The following is an 18,705-nucleotide window of genomic DNA, read 5'->3' as shown; positions in this document are numbered from 1 at the left end:
GCGGCAAGACCACTCTCCCATCACTTCTTGTCTCCTCTCCCTTGGACCTCGGGAGCAGCTAGAATGGAGCAGGGGCCCAGCGCTCTCTTCTGAATGTACACGCACGGGGTGGGAGCTTGTGTATATTGATGTTGCGAACAGATTTCACTGAACAGCTCCAGAATCGCTTGCTTTGCAGAGTACATCCCAGTTCAGTGCGTGAGGGGGCTCCAGCACCCTACAAGCACACACTAGTTGGGAGATAATTATGAGTTCAGAACCCCCTCTTCAGTCAGCACTGCAACCCTTGTGCCAGCCCTTCTCTAAAGCAGTTGGAAATTGCCCGTGAAGAATGCTCTGGAATATTTGTCAAAAGATGCGTCCTTATGCAGATCAGCGGTGGAGACTTGAAAATACGTATCATGTCAGAGCCCCACTGTGTCAAGGATCCATTTCTTCAAAACAGTTCTTGCAGAGGAGTTTAGAATTCAATAGACGCATCAGCTTCGAGGAAGTACTCCAGGGTGGTGATTAAATATCATATACTTTTCAAAACTAGCTGTTTATGTGACAAAGAGTAGCACTCCAGTCAATTATCTAAATACAGATTTCTTAAAAATTCAGCAAGTGCAGATGTTAATAGTCTGTCCCGTAGCTGTGAAATAAATTAGGATATCAGCCATGTGAAAAGCTTCTCGCTGAGAAATGCTCCCTCAAACTTAGTTCTTAGAGAACAGAGTGCAGAGTTTTCACGACAGTTGTCCAGATGGTGGTCGGGAAACAGAGAGCTTCTGATGTGTGTGGGGCTCCCCGCACTTGCAGACTTCCCATCCATCCATGTCTGCTCCATGCCAAATGGGAAAGGGGCTGTGAGGACGCCAGCCATGCATGACTCGCTTCTCTCCCTTCACTCTCCTCCCATCTGGCCTGGGACTTGCCCTGACACATGGGTTACCTTCTAGCCCTCCCCAAAAAGTATGCCACCAGCTGGCAGAGGAGCTGAGCTGGCAGGAAGCAGGCAGCAGTGTGGACCACGGCCAGCCATCACCACTCAACTCAACGTCTTTCCTCTTTTTTCCTCTTTTGCTCTCCTGGCTTCTCATTCCCTGAATGTTCTTAACAGAATGAAGCTAAAAAAAAATAAAAATAAATATGCTAAAGTAAGGCTGATAGTATAGTAAAGTTTCCAGAACTCTCTATCTTTTCAAGACATTTCTCATGCTTTCTGGAGTTTGGTCAAATGCCATGGTGCTTTATTTCCCCCACAAAATGCATTCTAGGAGGACAAAAATGGGACAGATAAATTTATATGGTAAGTCATTTACTGTACTAACAACACACCACACTTTTGCTGTTTTCCGCAAACTGGCCCGATAGCACCCCACTCCTCTCACCCCCATTTTTTCTTATGTAGCCGAAACGATGCATCTCCTTGACAAATTCTTGGCAAGCTGAGGAGCTCGCTCCCTGTTGGGAGTTTATGGGGTTGACACTGACAAAGCTTGCCAATATTGTGGTGATTTTTCTGCCACCTTTGCTTTGTCTTTATGATTGGATTACCAACTATTGTAGAAGAAGCCACAGGCGCCAGGTGAAAAGGAGTGGTCCCTGCCATTCCTGCAGGTGGAAGAAAAAAGAGAGCACAGTCAGAGCATCTAAGTATCAAAGTCCCTTCCAGAAACTCAGTTCCATGTAGGCAGGGAGTAGACCTCGTTGGTTAGTGTCAGAAAATCTCAGTGTCTCAGCGTTTTCAGTTACCAGTTGTATGGTCTGGGGCAAGTTATATGATTGCATAAATATCAGTTTCTTAATTTGTAAAGTGGGGGAAATAATACCATTTGTGAAATATAAGGTTTTGGTGGTTTACAAAAACATACTCTGTAATAAGTGCTTAGGCTAATGTCTGGAGTAGAGCAAAGTTTTGGTATTTTTTTAGGTATTGTTCTTAGTTTCATTTTAGTACTGTGTCATTATCATGTCTGATCTCATGGCCTCTAGCTTTGTATTTCATATAGATGATATAGGTAAAGATACAGATGATATAGATATAGGTATAGGCATATATATATATATGTGTGTATATATATATATATATATATATATATATATATATATATATATTTGTTGTTTCTTAGTTTCTTTGATTAATGTTTGTTTGATATTTGAAAACACATATATTTAAATTTAAACATTTAAGAAACACAAAAGAATTTGCCCTGAACATCAAGCCTCCTAGCCCTGCCCTCCAAATCACTCCCCATTGGCAATCCCCTTACCAATTATTTATGTGCCTACCAAAAATATGTGTGTGTGTGAGGGCATATATGTGTATGTGTGTGCAGGTATATTCCTTTACAAAAAAATACTGCTGAAACTGTCTTTGTATCCCTCTTATGTCCCATACTTGCCTTCCCACCAAAGGTGATCACTATCTTAAATTTAATGTCTATTCACCTTGTTTTCCTTTTCATAGTTTTACCATAACTGTAAATACTGTGTTTCCCCGAAAGTAAGACCTAGCGGACAATCAACTCTAACGTGTCTTTTGGAGCAAAAATTAATATAAGATCCGATCTTATTTTACTATAATATAAGACTAGGTCTTATATCATATTATATCATATCCATGTCATATCATATCATATCATATCATAATATCATACTAAATGGATCTTATATTCATTTTTGCTCCAAAAGATGCATTATAGCTGATTGTCTGGCTAGATCTTATTTTTGGGGAAACACGGTAATACTCTTAGTTATGCATATTTTAAGCTTTGCAAAATGCTATCATTCACCTCTTTTTATTTATTTTTTAATGGACAGGAGCATATTATACACATTTTTCAGCACTTTCTCCACTTAACAATATTCATTGATTTTTCTGAAGTATTTGTGTCAATTGTTTGATCAGGAAAACCCTCATCACTAGAAATTATGATGATGGAAATAAGGTTAATTTTTAAAACCAACAATATCTAGAAACAGTATCATTTTGGTGTATCTTCCAAAATATTTCTTTCCTCCTTATGTCTCCAACATCTTTGGGAACCAGAGTGTTAAACGTTGACACTACTTGACAATGATACAGGTAGTGGGTGGAAACGAGAGCTGGAGTGAACACTCACGTCCTCATTAGCACAATGGCCACAAGCCATGCTGGAGCTGGTGGTCCCATCACATCATCCATTAGAGCTCTAAATATATTTACTATTTGGATAATAGCTTAATAATGACTCTCAGCATAGGAGTGTTGTTGGATGACCCTAAAATGAAATTAATAGCTTTGTTTCTAATCTTTCTACTTAGTCCTTCCAGTTATTATTAGGATCGGCCGAATGTTGATGGTGTATATATATATTGTCTGTTAAAAACTAGCTTTGGGCACTTTCCATGCAAACACAACTAGATGGGCAGCACTGTAGATTTGGGAGCACCAACGCTACACTGTGGCACTTGCACTTCAGTGTGGCAACGAATCCCATCAGTGTTAAGGTTTTAATTATGAGCCTTCTGTGGTCATCTGAAAATCACCAAGGAATGGTGAGAGCAAATAAGGCAGCTTAAAGTTAGCACCTAGGGCCCCTTTTGTAAATGTAGACATTTCTGAGTGCCTTTGTCACTGGGGAAAAGCTGGAGGCAATGGATAGATCAACTCTATAAAAATACAGTTTTTATGGTTTGCATACATTCATTTTACCAAATTGCTTTGCATTTAGTATTCAACTTGCATCACACTTCCCTGGAAAAAAGAGACAATATCTCACTTAAGAACATCTCGATAAATGCAAACAAAACAATGAGATGAGACATTTTCCTTGATAGGTAGGCGAAGCTAAGAGATCTCACAGTCTCAGTTTGCTGAATGGTGCATTGCTTTGTTTTAATCCTTCCATCCGTCCGCCCTCTGCCTCTCACTCCTCGTTTCTCCCTGGTTAGAAAGCTACCACACGCCAGGCTGAATACATGCCCTTATTAAGTTCTGGAGCAACAAATTGGTTACGGTCACTTGAGTTCAGAGTAACAAAAAAAACAAAAACAAATAATTTTTGGTCATTTGGAATGTGTATATTTATAACGGGAGGGTGGGTTTGGGGGAGAAAGGGGTGAAATCAATGACGTGTAGGAAATACCGTAAGTATTTGAGTGTGACTAGAACTTCATCACTCATGCACTCGATCTTCTGCTGGCTCTGTTGATAAAACATCTCAAGAAATATTAGGAGGCAAATTAAACTGAGAGAAATTCCTTTCATGGTGGACAAAAGACCTCTGTATTTTGTATATAACCTATAAAAGGGGATTGAGGAAATATAAGCATCATTTTACTAGTAAATAGAGAGAATATCAGAGTGCTTCCCATCTATGAAATATGACTTACAATAGACTTCAATTTCCCTCTTCTCTCTCCCCTCTACCATATGGCAATATGCCATGGCATTAATAGACTCAGTGGACTTCCACAAGCCAGGGTAAGTCATTAGATGCTGACGATGCTCATATGTCTTTCTTCTTTCAGAAAGACAAGAATAACCAAAATCATTGAAGTAGGTAAGAAGTTATACTGGAAATACAGTCTGTACTTGATATGCTGGTTCTATTTGTCTACGTACCAAGAATATACGATATTAGCCAATCTTGAAAAGATTATGCTAGATGAAAGAACTCAGTATCAAGACCATATATTGCGTTATGCTGCATATATGGAGAGTCGTAGGGAAACCCACAGAGACACCAGTTATTAGTGGTGGGCCTGCAGGGTGGGGAGCAGGAAAGGAGAATGACTGAAAATGATGAGGGGATTCTTTTTGGGTGATGAAAATATCCTAACATTTTATGTGGTGATAGTTGCGCAGCGCTGAACTTTGCACTTCCAACTGATGGGCTTCGTGGTAATGAATTATATCATAATGCAGAGTAACAAAAGGAGGTGAGCAATTCCAGGATTAGGAGCTTTTCCAGCCCCTAACAGCTAACACGGCCTTCCAAGTCTGCCTTCTTCCTTGACATATACCAGAGACTGTCTTCCTCCTTGGAAATGAGTTGCTGGGACTCAGAGCAGCAGCATTTGGTTCCTTAGAGAGTGTGTGACATTCACTCTGGAGTCACCTTTCACCTTTTTTTTGGTTTGTTTTTTGGTGTTTTCAGGTACAGAGTTTGGGCTCATGATATTCGTCAGTTCATGGTTCACAGTCATCACTGATTTGTGCAAAAGCCCTTGTTTTAAATTTCATTTTCTGTCCTCACTTTTGCAACCACCTCAGTGTGGTTCTTGCATGTCATTTTGTTTGTGGTTGTATGTGCTCTTACAAAATGAGAGAATGTATTTTAAATCCATGTAAATAGTATTTGTTATGAACATATTGTTCTAATTCTTTTAGTCTCTTTACTATTTAGCACCATCAAATTATGTTGGAATATCACCTAACAAGTGATTTGAATATTTATTTAATGCAACTATATAAAATAATATCAATTATATAAAACAGATTATGATACTTTAAGCTCCTTGAGGGAGAACATATGTGCTTTGTAAGTGCTCTTGGTACATTACAAGAAAGTAAGAATGGAGGGAGCGGGGGAAACAACAGAAATGAAGAAGGAAAGGAGAAAAGAAAGGCAATGCCTGACCTCTTTCATACCCATCCTCCTTAATCACCAGTTCTTATTAGCTCTGCCTCTATTTTGTACCTCGTACACTATGGCCGTCTTTACTTTTGTGACCTCCCTTTTTTCTGACCTGAGCATTCAGTTGTGTTGTTGAATAATAGCAAACATTTCCCATCGCAGCCTATCTTTATTGATACAGTCAACACTCACAGTGTTCACAACAGATTGGTCATGCAGAAGCCAAGTGTTTGTGGAAGGCACATTCCTCCCAGATGCTCAGCCTGTTAGCCTTTCTACTTGATGCTACGTCCCACAGATTCTGTACCAAGGCGCATTTTCTGTCAACATCAAACAGCTCCCAGGAGCTCTGCTGAAGGTCAGACAGACTTTGGCTTGTTGGATATTTAAAATAAAAATAACGGTATGTCAAATTCAGCCTTAGTCTGAGGCTTTGCCAAAAGGGAACATTCATAGAGGTTGGTTTCAGTCTTGCCAGTTCTAAACTGAAGGCTGTATCCAAATTTGAAGTCATGAATTGAATGATCTCAGTATTGCTTAAAAGAGTCAGAGACTCAAAGTCATTGATACAAGGGGCTGGAACTACAGTTTCAGAGGTAGTGCCGGGTGGGTTTGTTGTTTCTACCGCTTCTCTAGACTGTCACCTCATTTCAAGTTGAAACTCATGCTTTCACACCCTTAATGCATGCTACCTCAGTTCCTGAGCTCACAGTGGTCGTTCCTTCACAGTGATATGTCCCGCTACTCAATTCCTATAGTTCTAGCTTTCGATGGTCCTCACTCGGTATTCAGGAGATGATACTAACTTTATATAATAAGGCATTTTGATATTTAAAAATTTCTGACTTATGTGTGGTTTTCCAGAAAATTGTCTTTGAGAGGAACGATTTGCATGTGAGGGATTGGGGTTTGGGGTTGTGTGTGCCCTCAGGGATGTAGTGAAGCAAGTTGGATAGGAGGAGCCATTGAGCTGTGATGCACAAGAGACCGCAGCTAATGAGTTAGGCAGCTCTGGAACTGCGCCAAGGAAAGGGACCAGACATCTGTACCAGGGACCAGTCACTGGACACAGCCTGCTCCTGGGGAGCAGCTATAACCTGGAGGAGACAACGTCTTTGGGCCAAGGCAGTCCCTGAACAGGTGCTTACCTGGTGGTGATCAGCCGCCAGTTTCCCAGCAGCTGGGGAACATGTGTGCCTTCATCTTGGAGATCTGCACGACAAACAAAAGAAACCTAAGGAAAAAAAAGAAAAAACAGAAGACTATAATGAGGAAGAACCATACTTAAAAATCCTATTATTTTATATAAATACCCTACAGAGAACATCATGTGCAAAGGGGTATTTCTTAGGCCAGCTCTGATTTCATGGCGGTGAATATTTCACTCAATTATATGCGTTAAAAGCTATGGCATCTTTATTTGCTATATATGGAAACTTTTTTTTATTGTTTTGCATTTATGGTTGTCATTCCTATATCATTTTCCTATCTTTCTTTTAGTATGCATCCAATAATTTAAAAGATCCTCTTTGATTATTGTTTGCCTTTGGATGAAAATTGTTTTTCCTGGATGAGCAGTCCTTAAGAGTCATGTTGGGGCAGGAGGAGGTGGATAAGAGACACTGAGCAGGCACTGGACAGCTGCAGACAGCCTCACATTTACTGTGTCAGCACAGACTTACCTGCCCTGAGTAGATCTCATCAGCAACGGGAGTTTCATCCTGGGTGGGAGTTCGAAGAGTAAAAGCAGGTGATCATTTCCAAATAAATAAATTAGGGGCCTTTTGCCAGCATCAAAAAGACTCATTCTTTACCCAACTGTAAAAGCCTAATTACCCGGCACTGGATGACCTGGTTCCGAAAGGACTAAGAACAAGGTTGGCCATTTCAAGTCCCTCAGGCTTTGAATGAGGTCTGTTTAAATAGTCTTAACAGAAGAAATAACACTTTCAGAAGAGATGTGACAAGGCTCTGGTTTCCGTGAGAGGAGGGTCTCAAGAAGGCGCTTGGTGTTACCTTAGCGTGGATTCAGATACATACTGTAATCTCAAAGAAAGCTGCATGAGCTCTACTCCTGTGCCCTTCTAACAGTCTATTGCGAGAAAAAATTATAGCTTCCCTGTAGACATGAAGTAAACACTCCCATCTCAGAGAAAGAAATATACTTCACATGGGAAGAATGAGGCTGTTGTCATGACAACTATGACGACTGTTTTATTTGATGGGTGAGCTGAATGCCTTACAGAGCTCCTGGGCTCTGTGGTCTTAGCTGAAATTCCTGAAACCAGTCTGGTATCTCATATCCTTAAAATCATAGAAAATGTGACTACTGTGACCCTCAAAGTGAAAATGTGGCTACTGTGATGACCTAGTGAGACACACTCCCTTTCTCCATAATCCTGGAGCCCGTTTCAAAACTGATGAACATTAATATACACACAGAAGCTTGTGTGATGCCCCTCGACTGATTCCACTCACTCGGATACTGTGCCAGCTGGTGGAGCCTGTAGAAGCCCCCCATTTTATATGATATCTTGACGGTGTATACTTCATGCTGAAAGGCCAGAGGACACCTACACAGGACCTACAGTTTCCACAAGAAGAAAGGCAGATTCTATCTGGACAGAGAATCACATCCAAACTTTGTTGGTGATTTCAGATTACTTACCTCAAAAATCTCTTTGTTTTCTTTTGTCCAAATTCTTCTCTTCTGTAGTTGGAATCCAGTTTTAAGTTGGTCTTTATGTGTGTTTAAAAGCTACTCGAGCAAAAATCTTTTCTCCAATACTTTGCTCAGTCCCACCTCCTCCAATTTTTATTTAATCATGAATATTTTATTCTTGCTTTGAAAGAATTATTAAAAATACATACCCTAAACATTCCACACTAACCTATATCCAACTGACTTTAGTAAAAAATAAATCTCAAAATCAGCTAATGTCGATTATCCGCAAAGACCTTGCATAAGGACAGTAGGAAACATCAGGCACTTTGTACAAATCGTCTCATTCATTTTTGGAACACTAACTAAATGGTCGCTTAATACAGTATGATCTGAGCCAAGAGCCTAGCACAACACGTGGCACATGGTAGCCTCTCAGGTACCATTTTTGGATGAATCTGACCCTCACTTTGCTTGTATCTGTTGTGAGTTACAGAACCAAAGTCTGAACTCATGTAGTTGGATTTCAGAGGCAGCACTTTGATCCGCTGGGCCACGCTGTCTTCTGGGGGCTCTGATTTAGCTAGGATTGTGTTTTGCGTTGCCTTCGTGTGAGCTGTTGACTTGTCTCCCCTCTCTGCTAATTGTGAAGCTTTTAGGCGATAGAGACAGTAGTCTGCGGATTTGCAAAGTCCCTGTCTCCAGTAGCTGGGCCAGGTGTGATGGGAGAACAGGTGGGTTTTAGACTCAGGCCACATGTGAATCTCACAGGGGAGACTGTTAGGGGCTCAATTATGTTCCCTGAACAAAACCCCTATTGCCTCAGAATGTGATTCTCTTTGGAGGTGGACCCTTTAGAGAGATAATTAAGTTAAAATGAGGCTGGTAGAGTGAGTTCTAATCTAATAAGGCTGGTGTCCTTACAAGAAGAGGAAGACACATGGGGGTAGGGGTGTGAGCACACTGGGAAGACCATATGCGGACACAGCAAGAAGGTGGCCGTCTGCAAGCCAAGGAGAGAGGCCTCAGGAGAACCAGCCCAGCCTACACTTGGTCTTCGACCTCCATCCTTCAGCAAAGTGAGACAGTCAGGCTCTCTTGTTCAAGATGCTCAGTTTGTGGTACTTTGTTGTGACAGCCCAAGCACACTCAGGCAGTATGTAGTCTACTACTAATGCTGGGCTCTCAGACCAGTTACTAAACCACTCTGTGCCACAAGTTTCACATCTGTGGACTTAGGGGTCAGGGTGCACTCCAAATGTAGTTGTGAGGGAGGCTGGAATTCTTTAGAGATGGCACATGAAAAGCACGGGGCACAGTGCCTGACATACATAGCTGTTTCAAAATGGCACCTGTTATTATTGTTGTCATGTGACTGTTGTCATTAAAGTATTGGGTTTTATGGAGAAAACAGAGATAATAGCATCGCAAGTAGGAAAACCACCCTCTGTGTGTTGAAGCGAAGGATACACATGGCACATTCTCACATAGGGAGACGAGCCATGTCAGGTCGCTGTTACAGATAAGTATTTTACTATTTTATGTATGAGTTAATATGTCTTATGTACTATGTGGGGCTTCTACTATTTTCCTGTTTTCTAGGAACACATGACAGTGGGACTCATCTCCATAGCTGGTTTATGCAAATGTCTTGACTAACAAAATGACAAACCCGCCACCATTAACAGGTGGACACATTGCTGCTCCTGAACCACAGGTGGCATCTATTTTCCCCCCATGCATTGGCCTTTTCAGAGTTTGTTCTCCGACTTCAGTTGGGTGCTAGTTTGTCACACCTTTAAGCTGGCACTGGTCGATGCCTCAAAAACGATAGTGACCCACGCATCTTCTGGAACACGTTTCCCACTGTTATGGGGAAGCCCAAGGTATGCTGCTGCTGAAGTCCAGATGGGACTAGGAGCTTGTTCTTTCTCTGTCACTTTAACAAACATCATAAACAGCAAGGAATTACATCCCGGTTTTCCTGGGACGGTCCCAGCTCCCACGTGTTGTCCTGGCGTAACTATTAACTGCACACCCTTCCACTGTCCATATGCTCCCTACAAACAGGCATCCTCCCTGTCTTCACAACCACATCGTCTGTAAGCACATCGTCAGTGATCCTGCACATTCAACAGCGAAGGCTAGCGCATGTGAACACTACAGATGTTGACAGACACTAGCAGATTTCTCTCCTCATATTCCCACGGCACAAAGAGGGAGGCACAGATAGGAACAGGAGAAAAACAAACGTATTCCTGGTAATGCTAATCCAGGACGTGAATAGTCTGCCTTTCCCAAACTTCCTTGGACAATAGCTCTTACCTGGATGATCTCTAAAACTCGCTATATGACCTTCATTAATTGTCCCTCGTTCCCAGAACTGGGCTGGCCAGTGCTTTGCTGGGGTTCCAAGTTCACTGAGTTCCCTTTGGAAGATTATGGAACAGAAACAGAGATCCCAAGTTCTGGTCAATTTTACATCTCTTTGGGGATACATGTAAAATACTATAATGTTGGCGCTCTTGTCCTTTACAGAGGAGATTGTAAAAGAAAGAGGTGAGTCCTGCAAAATAAAGGATGTTGGGCCAGAGGGAGGAGCAAAGCTGAAACCCGTGAAGGCCCACTGAGGTTCACGCTGCTAAGAGAAGGGGCCGGGTGGTCAGACAGGGAAAGACAAGTACTGCATGACCTCACATGTGTAGAATCTAATAAAACAACAAACTCATAGAAACAGAGAACAGATTGGTGGTTGATAGAGGCGGAGGTGGGCGTGGGAGACATTGGGAGAAGGTGGTCAGAATGTGCAAACATCCGGTTACAATGTAAAGAAGTCCTGGCATATAACGCCCACATGATGGGTTAACACTGCTGGGTGGTGTTTTTGAAAGTTGCTAAGGGAGTAGATTCTAAAAGTTCTCATTGCAAGGAAAAAGTGTCTGTAGCGATATGAAGTGATGGATGTTAATTAGAATTATTGTGGTAATCATTTTGCAATATTGTATGTCAAGTCATGCTTCACACCTTAAACTTAGAGTGTTGCATGTCAATTATTCCTCAAGGAAACCAGAAGAAGAAAAAAAGAAAAACAAATAAATAAATGAGTAAAGATGACTGCCTAATTCAGGGTTGAAGACAAGGAATGGAGCCAAGGGTATTACCAGGAAGACAAAAGCAAACTAGGTGTGGACAGGATGAAACCAAGAAGAGGGTAGCTTTGTGTCACTTGTCTGTCTCAATTTTAGCATCTTCTTGGGAACATAACCAATGGATGGGCACGTCAGCCCCCATCAGAGGAAGCAGTAGAAAAGGGTAAGAAGTGGAACTTGAGGCGAGTGAGAGTAAGAGTGGCCAAACGTACATGTCCTGCAAGGACAAGAGAGGGGACCCAAGCAAACGAGATTTGGGATGTATTAACCACAGTCAATGGCTTTTATAGACGTTGTTCATTCTGGTTTGCCTGGACTTGAAGCAGGCTGAGTCTATTATACATTGAGAGAGGTCTGATTGAAATGATTTACTCTTGAGATCCAAGGTGACTCAGCCAATGCAATTCTCCTTTTGTCTTACAAAAGTGTCCCTGTCTTACACAATGATTGGCTGGTTTCTCCAGCTCGCCTCCTCATCCATTATGGCCAGCCCTCTCATTTTACCATTATTACATTCTGGTTCTTCTACACTGAGCCCTCGTGCTGCCCAAATCAGAGCATCTCCGTGTTTACAATAATGCATTGAGTTTTATTCATTTCAAGGTAATATAGCCCAGAAGAAACTCTTTGTATCACTGAAGTGCTATCTGGCTGTACCACCATAAGAAAGGGAAAAAATGGAGGCTTGTTGTTATCTGTGCAGCCTGAGACAATGCCGTGTGTTGTGACTTGAAAGGCAGCTGGCTTCCAGGGATACCTTTTCCCAGGAAGAGCTTTTACTCTTTTCTGAAAGTAAAGGCCACATAGATCTTTTAGGCCCTGACACTGTGATCAAAGACACAATACACCAGTGTCTTATAGCCACGGACATAAAGGCACGCTCAAATTAAGAAGACTCAGCAATCTAAGAAAGTCCATGTTCATACATGCACATCCTCCATGTCTGGGCAGACGAGATTCATTTGTAACTCAGAGAGACTGGCTTTCCAGAGACTTAGATGTTTGTGTTTTATAGAATTTCTAATTATTTAGAAAGCATGAGTTCTGCTTTGCATCTAAGTGATTGGAATTTTGTGCTGATTATTAATTAGAGAGTGCATCCAAAAATAGCCATCACATTTCAGTTAAAGAGCAGTTCTTTGCCATTCTGGTTTTTCTCCACGATGCTTCGTAGAGATTTGGTGAAGTCCTTGTCACATGGTGTCAGCAACGTCTTGAATTTAAAGAACTGAAATTGAAGGATCTTCACATCCTACCTAAAAGAGACAATGACTTTTCAAATTGTTAATGTTTGAATATAGGTTCCAGATATATGGAGATGTAAATTGTTTTGCTTCACCTGTGTCAGAACCTGTATTAAAGGATTCTATTCTACGCACTTTTTTTTTTGCTTTTCTTAAGTATTTAATGTCTGAGTCGCCACTTCTTTCTACAAAGCTTAAAAGCATTTTCTGTTCTCTAACCTGAGAGGCATATTTCCATTCTTCTTATCTCCAGCTAGTCACCTTAAAAAAAAAATCACCAAATTTCTCCAAACCATGGCTCACACATAGATTACATGTGATTTCAGAATGAATTCTCTGAAATAGGACTTTTACCACTGTCATCATGGTGAGCCCACTGACAACTGCAGAGAAGAACACTGCATTTTGCACAGAGCGTTGTTCAGAGACACGCAGGTGCATAGTGTCTGCGTTCTCCAGGCGCTAACGATGGATGACTTGCCAAGTCACCTGGCTCTTCTTGGTTCTTCCAAGACCATTGGGTTGTGCCCTGGACCCCACTCTTCCTTTAAGCAATTGTATTGGTTTTGTTTGATGATTTACTCCTTTGAATTGTGTTCCAAGTCACACCAGGGATCAGAAACTCCTCCAGTGCTTCTTCTCAGATCTTTTTTTTTTTTCCTACAACAACTAACTATAACATCTACTGGTGGCAAACTCCAACTCTATCCTTAGATAATTTTGGGTGGGTGTCAATATCACATCACCACCTGTTTATTGGCATTTCCACTGAATGTACCTTTCCCTCCCAAAGTCCCCCACACTTGCCAACACACACACACACACACACACACACACACACACACAGCACATTCTACAGTCATTGAGCTCTGCCAGTGGTAGTATCATTCTCCCAGCAGCTCAAACTTAAATTTTTGAAGTAATTTTTGTCCTTTTTACATCCCCACATCTATAATTATTTAAAGTCTATTTAATGTAATCAAACACCCATGTCTCCCAGTTAAGACTTATTTCAATCTGGTCATCTGTTATCTTTTAAAGAAGTTATTTGCAAATGTTTCATTTTTGTCAATCAAAAATAAATTCTATATTTGGTTTAATAAATACTTGTACCACTTCATGACAAAAGATACTAATAAAAATCATAATTCTGAGAGTTATACCAATGCCAAAATACCACAAGAATAATTGAAATTATATGGAACATCAATATTAATTATTACCTCTATTGTATATGATATGCTTTTGCATTGGGATGTTGATTGTCAAGGACCTTTTTAGATATAAAAATAGCACAGAGATTGAATTAGAACAATTCAAGTTTTGGACGCAACACTTGTATTAATCTGCTACAGCTGCCATAACAAAATACCACAGACTGGGTGACTTAAACAAAAATGAAAGAACAGAAATGTATTTCTCACATTTCTGGAAGTTGGAAGTTCACGCTAAGGTGCCGGCCGGGTAGGGTTCATTCTGAAGCCTCTCCTCTTGGCTTGCAGGCAGCCGCCATGTTTCTCTGTGCTCACATGATCTCCTTGGGTGTCTGCAGAGAGAGAACAATCCTTGGTGTCTTTTTTATAAGGATACTCATCGTATCTGATCAGACCCCAACCCTTATCATCTCATGTAACCTTAACTCCTTCTCAGAGGCTCCCTCTCCAAATGCGGCCACACCAGAGTTGGGTTTCAACATAGGAGTTTTGCAAGGACACAGATATTCAGTCCATGACAACACTAGGAGCAGAATGTTGGGACACGTGCTGTGAAATGCAGGGATGTGGAGGTAAATAGAACACTGTATTTCACTATAGCTATTTCTCTCCAGAAAAGCAGACTCAACGTGGCTTGGAGGGCGGAAGCTGTAGCTGCTGATGGTGGTAACCCCACGTACACATAGGAATGAAATGTGCATGTGTCTGTCTCCTTTGTCTATACAAACACTCGTTTGGTAGATGCGTGAAATTCCTTTCTCTTGCTGTCCTGCTGGATCTCTAGCCAATGAGCATTTCCTGAATGCAGACACTGCAGCTCATAAAAATTAACTGAAAATTGATCCCATAATTAGATGCAAGAGCTAAAACAGTAAAACTTTTGGAAGAAAATGGCAGAATCTTCAAGATGTTGGGTTCAACAAAGGTCTCTTAGATGCTATACCAAAAGTATAGTCCATAAAAGAAAAATTAAAAAGACAAACAAACAATAAATTAGACGTCATCAAAATTTAAAAGAAATTGCACTTCAAAAGACATCATTAGGAAAATAAAATGCAATCAATGGATGGAGGAAAAATTCTCTTAATACAATTAACAGATTATATTTTTACTCTAATGAAAGCATTTATAACGTCCTTTCTCATGCAGGTATAATGCAAACATTTTAGCCTAGTAATGAATGTTATTTCTACTTGTCGCTCCGACTGCCATTAATTCTTACCATTCATTACTCTAATCCTTCATTGTTCTCACACACCATTCATCTAAACAAAAAAGTCCACTCACTACTCTCTGCTAATGTTTACTACAGCATGAGAACATTTGTTTTCCACCACGGATTCTTTGCTTACGTTTCCCTTTCAGCAGGAATGGCTTCTATCCTTCAGCCTTCTTGAATAGGTTCTAAACCAACTAAAATGCCATTGCCCTACGAAATCCCCTTTATCCTACTCAGGAGTCATCTTTTCTCCTATAAACTGGAACTTTGGCTTTTACTATTCTTGGGGAATATTTAAACTGGCCCGGTGGTATACATCTTCACATACCTATCTTATCTTTATTAAGAGCCCATAAACGCATTAGACAAGGGCAACTTTGTCTAATGTGCAACTCTTAGTTTGCAACTCTGCAGTGCAAGGCTCTGCAGAGCCTTATACACTGCTTTTCTTTGCAAAAGTATTTGGTCAGAGGTACGACTCAAGGGTGTAAGAAGGAAAGGGAGTTACCATGATGAAAACAAAACAAGGGGGAAAAGTCCAAGTTTGGTTGTTGGGCTCCAGGATGGTTGTATGAGAGTGGGGGGGCACCTGAGGAATGGTCAGTGGAGCTGGGTGCACCGGAAGGAGACCAGTCCAAGGTGCCCCACTTGACACAGACTATGGAGGTGGTTTTTCTTTGTAGGAGTTGACATTTAGGAAAGGTAAAGAACTTACAGGGAAAATGATGCATTTAAAATTTTTAAAAATATGTTATTCCTAAAGTATTTTCAAAGAGATATCCAAGGTCTGACTTCTAGATGGGAAAGCATATGGCCTTAGGTACTAAGTTAGAAGTCAGGCCTGAAGATGGGAACTGGAGGTGAAGCCTAGACGTCCTCATTCCAGACTTTGGGGTCCATCACGTAGTAATAGCATGACTCTTCCCTGAGGACCCCATTCTCAAATTTTTACATCTTCTTTTCATTTGTCCCTCTAAACCATGCCTAATATATGCATGCTCTCATTAGTCCCTTGCTTTGTACCATATCTGTGACAAGTCTCTGAACCTCCAGGATCCTATGAGACTGGCAGACACAAAGTCCACCCTGTGAATGCCGACTTGTGCAGAGTGGAGTCGTGGAATGCTGGGCATATCAGGAACCCAATAAGCTCTCAGGTTTCCCCCTCTTGGGGAAACCTGCGGCATTGTTTATTGCTCTGCTCCAAGTCTGCATACAGTCTGTTGTGTAGAACAACCTGCCTCCCCTAGAATGCGTGAGCTTCTGGAATGGAGGGATGGTGTGTGATCCAGCTTTGCATCCCCAGTGCAGGCGCACTTCCTGGTCAATAGAACTTTCTGATGTCAGGTAGACAATGTGTTGGGTATGTGGGGACACAGAGCCTCATTGGTGCTGTGAGTGCTTTCCGGTCTGATTGTGATTTGGTTGTCTATTATTGGGGGCGCCATGAGAAGTGCAATATTATTTGTTCAGTGATAATTGCCCATTTCTGATAGGCGAAACATAGCCAGGACTGGGGAATAAGTAATCGCTGAGTTCTATCTCACCAAAATTAGGACTTGCATGTTAAAAAAGATTAGCTAGAGGAGTGAGATACTGAGAGGAGGGGCCTGTGCCATATCCAGGTGATCTGTGCAGTTAGATGTCAAAAACACAAGCTCAACTTGGAGAGTTAGGTCTGAGAGTAAGCAGGAAACTGGTCGAATTTGAAACCATGAGAAGAGGCAAATTGTGGACTGGAGAATGAATTGCATAAGTATACAAAGAGGGTCAAAGATAGAAGCCTGTGAGACTTCCCATGTTCAAGAAATGGTCGATGGAAGAAGAAGGGAGTGAAGGTGAATAGAAAGGTGTGCGAAGACCCAAGAGGAAATCCTGGGGGCAGGGGGTGGGGCAAGAGAGAAAATAATTCCAAGAAGAAGGACGAATCATCACGTAGAATCCAGAACAAAAAGTGACCTTCATGTTCAGAAGAACAAGCGTTCAGAAGGAGTCATTTATTGCTTATTTCTAGATGAAGAGAAGAGGAACAGAAGGGTACATGAGGAGTTGTCATGATGGCAAATATTTTTTTGAAGAAACCTCCATGGCCACGACACCTAAAGGATTCAGAAACGTGGGAGGACAGAGTTCGCAATATAGTAAGAAATGGAAATGCTACAACACCTCAGGGTGTCAGCCAAGAGGCCTGATGTGAAGAATCCAGGAAACAAAAGAGTCCAGGAGAGCTAAATGCACTTTAATCAGACAGATCTGTGGGCCCCAGAACAAAGTTGGCTCCACAGAGGACGGGCAGGAAGTGTAAGGGGATGCGGGTGGGTGAGCCCTGGATCGTCCAGACATGCGAAAGCACACGGGAGTGATCCCCGAAAGGCAGCAATCAGGCCCCCACCCGGACGGACTTAAAGAATTGACTCCATTGTAAAGGGAAAAGATCAAGCCACCGAAAGAAGAAAGGAGATACAACATAGAAGCGGCAGCGGAGCCAGCGGGCAAACATCCTTGACAGATAGGCTGACAAGAGATGGTTGTGAGGGGCAGACTTATGTTTGGAGTGTTGTGCTCATTCAAACCCTATCTTACAAAAAAGACAAGTCCAACAGGGATGCGGTAACTAGGCAGAAGGCCCCTGTGAGCAGTGCAGGTGGAAAAAGAAACTAAAAGAGATGAGAAAGGGTGAAGGAGAGTTGAAAAGCATGGGGTATTTGGGGAAAGGGCTGGGGAGATGGTATAGAAGACTGACTGCACAGGCAACACCAAGAATACAAACCATCCCTGGCTACCGTGATGGTGACAGTTGCTCTTGAATGAGGGTGAGTGCGGGGCAGGAGCACATCTTTTTGACCAGGTAGTCTCAGTGCCTGCTGTAGGGAATGTGACAATAATGAACATGCCGTTTCGCAAGGTCCAAAAGGCAGACAGTGGGAAGGACCAGGGCTGAGCTGAGGTGTTCAAAGGGCACGTAAGGGCCCGGGCATCACAGGGAAGAGTCAGCTACGAGTGAGGAAAGCTGTTCACCACTGTCGGCAGGAGCAGAAAGCCTAGTGAGTCCCTGAAGCTGTTTCTTTCCCTTCACCCTCTTGGCTGGAGAGCAGAAGGGAGATGTGAGACACGGCCAGCCGGCATCACGCACTTTCACATTCGGCAAAAGCAACTAGGGCTTCGATGTCCCCATAAAAACCTGGGAAACAAGTGGCTGCTCTCTCAAGTCTGATGCCAAAGAAAATCTGGTTAATCAGAGAGAGTCTGAAATCAATTAACTTCTGAAACACATCAATCCTTTTAATTTTCAAAATAATGCCAAATTCAACAATCTCCATGAGGCCAGAGACAATTTGATACAAAGGGAATTTGTGAGGTGCCTGTTTTGATGTTTAAGAATGGTGTTGTTTATTGTGTGTATTCATGTGTGACTTTCTTGGTTCATACAATCATAAATCCTAACCCCAGTCTACAAGTATACAATAAAACAGCTCTGATTATTCCTAGATATTTTCAAATAACTCAAAAGGGTCAGATGTGATTTGTAGTCTGAAAATTGCCTTGTTTTTGTTTGAGGACAGAGCCTGAGAAGATTCCAACATGAACAGAGACCGAGAAAGCCATCTTGG

At 41.8% G+C, this 18,705-nt stretch overlaps 2 long non-coding RNA genes across 2 annotated transcripts in view; one reads left to right on the top strand and one right to left on the bottom strand.

Moving 5' to 3' along the window:
• LOC141571494 (uncharacterized) overlaps nt 1–18,705 on the top strand; it is a 338,814-nt gene that overhangs the window by 152,465 nt on the left and 167,644 nt on the right. The gene's annotated exons all lie outside the window — the stretch shown is intronic.
• LOC141571805 (uncharacterized) lies at nt 1,227–7,677 on the bottom strand. Its single transcript, XR_012496862.1, has 3 exons — nt 7,289–7,677; nt 6,755–6,840; nt 1,227–1,596 (listed from the first exon to the last, which is right to left on the bottom strand). It is a non-coding gene; the product is annotated as an uncharacterized LOC141571805 (long non-coding RNA).

The sequence above is a fragment of the Rhinolophus sinicus genome, linkage group LG05 (genome assembly GCF_036562045.2).
Source record: "Rhinolophus sinicus isolate RSC01 linkage group LG05, ASM3656204v1, whole genome shotgun sequence".
Classification (NCBI taxonomy): Eukaryota; Metazoa; Chordata; class Mammalia; order Chiroptera; family Rhinolophidae; genus Rhinolophus; species Rhinolophus sinicus.
The sequence above is the reverse complement of the archived record's forward strand: the minus strand, read 5'-3'. Positions and strand labels throughout refer to the sequence as shown.